General features: G+C 36.6%; 1 protein-coding gene and 1 pseudogene across 1 annotated transcript in view; one reads left to right on the top strand and one right to left on the bottom strand.

The window, feature by feature from the left end:
- Window positions 1-2,053, bottom strand: part of LOC103735338 — a 3,868-nt pseudogene extending 1,815 nt beyond the window's left edge.
- Trhde (thyrotropin releasing hormone degrading enzyme) overlaps window positions 1-4,072 on the top strand; it is a 468,335-nt gene that overhangs the window by 294,277 nt on the left and 169,986 nt on the right. The gene's annotated exons all lie outside the window — the stretch shown is intronic.

Raw genomic sequence — 4,072 nt, 5'->3', positions numbered from 1 at the left:
CTTTCTTTCTTTCTTTCTTTCTTTGATAAATTTGCCTTCAAGATAGAGTAGCAGGGCAGAAGACCGAGAAAGCCAAGCAATTATTTCCCTTATTTGGCAAATATTAGTACAGTAAGATAATTTATTTACCTTCTGAAAATCAGTTATATTATGTATGAATAAATCCAACAATACAGATTAAAAAGTGTCAGCCAGTACTCCTGTCCTTTTCCTAGATAGAAGAAACACGTTTCTTCTTTGCCTGCTTTCTGTATATACATGACTATATATATATATATGTATTGCAAATCTCATTATGTCCATTTCCTGTCTGAATTAATTGCAATGATTAAAACAATATTTTGCTGGTATCCTTTTGTAATACGTATTTTATTTATTATGGATCTAGTAGGATGGTAAATTCAGTTTTATAGCATAGTGGAGTTGAGAAGCATGGCTTTATTCAATATTGTTCTTGAACTTAGTGATGGTCGGCCTGTGTAAATAATCTCATCAGCCGCTTGTGTGAGCCCATCCTTGAAGAATTCCTCATATGGATGCCTAATGAAAAAATATACTACGCGTTTGTCCTTGTCTGTGGTGTCAGAACATATGAGAAACTCAGCACAACTGCTAAATAAAGCCTCTGCTGAAAGAGGAAACCCAGCGACATTTTGTCGGAATGAGTAAGCAGTGTGCACATCCTGGTTTTCACAGAAAAAAGACAGTTCTGAGCCCATGTGAAGGACAGAGTTATTTATGCTTCTGTCTAGTGAATCTTGTTCATGTGGAACATATGCCCATGATTTTGGAGAGCTGACCTCCAACTCTCCAATCTTCTTGACTTGAATTTCCTTCATTTCCCATGGAGTCTTTTTTTAAAGTCACTGGCCAATGATGCATGTTTCCATAGAAGACAAACACTGTAGTGAGGCAAATTTTATTCTGGGGTTTTGAATTAGACAAACAAGCTGTGGATGTTCCACAAATCACCATATAAATACAATGTACTCTGATTTTATTCATTTAAATATCATGTAGAAAAGTGAAGGCACTTGAATATATGTATATTTTGTGAAAAAAAGCTTTCAAGAGTCTGTAATCTCCATTTATGATAAGATAAAATACATGTCTTTAAATATAGGTAGACATATGCCTAATTATTATTTCTTTAATATAATTTTTATTAATTGTTTGAATGTTTCATATACACATACAATGCGTTTTGATCACATTCAGCCCCCAATCCTCCTGTTCCTCTTCCTAGATCCACTCCCCACTCCTAAGTTCATATGCTTATTTTTTAAAAATAGCCCACTGAGTCCAGTTTGTGCTGTTTATATATGCATGGATGTGGGGCCATGTACTGGAGTACGGTAAGCCTACCAAGGACCACATCTCAAAAGAAAAAAGATTAACTCTTCCACCACTAGCAGTCATCACCTGTTAATAGCACTTTACCTAGGGTTAGAGACTCATGAGTCGGGAGCACATTAATCCTATCACATCCAGAAAACACTGTTTTTCCCTGGTCCTCCTTAATTTTTGGCTCCTACAGTCTTCCCTTCCCCTTTTCTATGATGATTCCAGAGCCTTGGGAAGAATGGATGTGGTATAGCTCTCCTGTTTATGACTTAGCACTCATAAACATTTATTTGGTATACTTTGACCAGTTGTGGGTATCTGTGTTAACCTCTGTTCATGGCACAACAATGCTACTCTGATGTGGCCTGAGAGCTGCACTAATCTTTGAATATAGATACAAATAACATATTTAGAGGGCAGTTTGGTACTATGTCCATTATCAAAATAATAGAAGGTTCACCCCTGGGCTCTATAGCTCCCTGGCCTGGGTTTTTGCTCAATTTTCAGTGTCAGGCATGAATTTCCTCCTATGGATTGCCTTAAATCCAATCAGAAGGCAGTTGGTTATCCCTATAAAGCTTGTGCCATTATTGCATCCATAGGCATATCTTACCAGACAGGTAGTCTTTAGCTTGCAGAGTTCACAGCTAGGAAAAACTGTTAAAGACTTTTCTTCCTCAGCAGCCTGCACAGCACTTTCTAGTAACATGAAAGCTATCCAGCGTAGTTTCTCCGTGTGCTATGACCATAGTTTGCCTTGATGATGTCTTTTCATCAAATTCTTGTGGGTAAAAAAAGAGCAATGGCAATAACCTGTATTGTTTGGGGTGTTTTTGAGATACTTATGACCAGCAACTTGAGGGGATGTATCCTACACCTGGGCCTAGGCATTTTATTTGACAATTTATGGCTTCTAGACAAGCAATATGCCCTGTAGGGTAACTCCAGTTAAACTATTTTCTAGATGAAGCTTATAAAATAGATTTCCATACGGCTTTTTCAAGTGTCTTTAGTGTTATATATATCCTTCCTGTACCCTATCTGCCCATCCCATTTCCCGTTCAAATGTCCCTCATCTTGTTTCCCCTTTCCTCTTTCATGCCACCTGTGTTCTCTTATCTTACCTTCCTTTAGCTCTTTCTTTCCCTGCCCCAGTGGCCCCCTTCTAGTTTCCTGGCTTCTGCCAGTGCTTCAAGTTAAGTGCATAAATCTAATTATTGAACACTAAGATCAACATATGAATGTGAATATGCAATGTTTGTCTTCCTGGGTCTGAAGTACTTTATTCAGGATAATTTTTTTCCAGTTCTACTCATTAGCCTTCAAATTTCATAATTTCATTTTTTCTTTACAACTGAAAAAATCCATTGCATATAGTTGCCACAGTTCCATTATCCATTCATTAGTAAATGAACATTTATACTATTTCCATTTTCTAGGTATTGTGAATAGAACAGTGATGAACATGAATGAGCATGCATCTTCGTAGTTGAAAATAGAGTCCTCTGGGTATATGCCCTGGAGTGGTGTAGCTGGGTCATAAGATCAATATATTTCCTGCCTTTTTTTTTCTTCTGATTTTTTTGAGACAAGGTCTCCTTAGTTTTAGCCCCAGTTTTAACGTGCATTTCCTTGATATATAAGGTTGTTAATAGTTTAATAACTTTCTTAGCTATTTATGATTCTTCCTTTGAGAACTCTCCATAGCCCATTTTTAAAATTGAGTTTGGTTGTTTGTTTTCTTGATGTTTAGTTTCTCAGAGGTCTCTGCATATTCTAGACACTAATCCTTTGTCAGATGTACAGCCGGTAAAGAATATTTCCCCATTCTATAGGCTGTCTCTGTTTTATGAGTTCCCACTTATTGATTGTTGGTCCTATTTCTTTTATAACAGGGGTCCTATTCAGAAAGTCCTTTCTTGATTGTAAATCCTAAAGTGTACTCCCTCTTCTTTCTTCTAGAAGTTTCAGAGTTTCAGGTATAACATTAAGATCTTTGATGCGTTTTGAATTGATTTGAATGCAGGATGAGGGAGATGGCGCTCAAGTTTTATTTCTCTACATGGAAAAATCCAGTTTTCCCAATACAATTTGCTAAAGATGCTTTCTTTTCTCAAGTGTGTATTTTTGGCATCTTTGTAAAAAGAAATCAGATGACTGTAGGTGCATGGACTCATCTCTGGCCCTCAGTGATATTCCACTGATCAATGTGTCTTTTTTTGTGCCCATAATAGGTTGTTTTTACAACTATCTCTGTAGTAAAACTTGAAATGAGGAATAGCAATACCTCCAGCAGTGTTTTTTTTATTACTTTAAAATTGTTTTGAGCATCTTGGGTCTTTTGTGCTTTCGTATGAATTTTGAGATTATTTCAATTTCTGTGACGGACATTATTTTTTAAACTGTAAAATATTCTATACTTATCCAAAAACTAATTGGTTTTATTTTCCCTAAAGTTAGTCATTTCTACAAATATTAACTCTTTCAGATCTGAAAAATGGAGTAGTAGAAGTGAATATTTAAATATTGATTAGATGAACAATGTTAGGTTCCTGACAGGCTCCTAAAATGATGGTGCAGCTCCGAACATTCTAAAACGGCAAGTTTTGACTTAGCCCTGGGAAAGTCCCCCTGCTTATTGGGAGACCAACCAATCCTGAGCTAAACTGTCCAGCCTATATCTTGGACACAACAAAGATGTCTGACTTCTCCTGCCTGCTGCTATTTC

Source organism: Nannospalax galili, unplaced genomic scaffold (genome assembly GCF_000622305.1).
Source record: "Nannospalax galili isolate Female #2095 unplaced genomic scaffold, S.galili_v1.0 scaffold76, whole genome shotgun sequence".
NCBI classification, from domain to species: domain Eukaryota; kingdom Metazoa; phylum Chordata; class Mammalia; order Rodentia; family Spalacidae; genus Nannospalax; species Nannospalax galili.
Note: the sequence above shows the minus strand (reverse complement) of the source record. Positions and strands in the feature narration are given on the sequence as shown.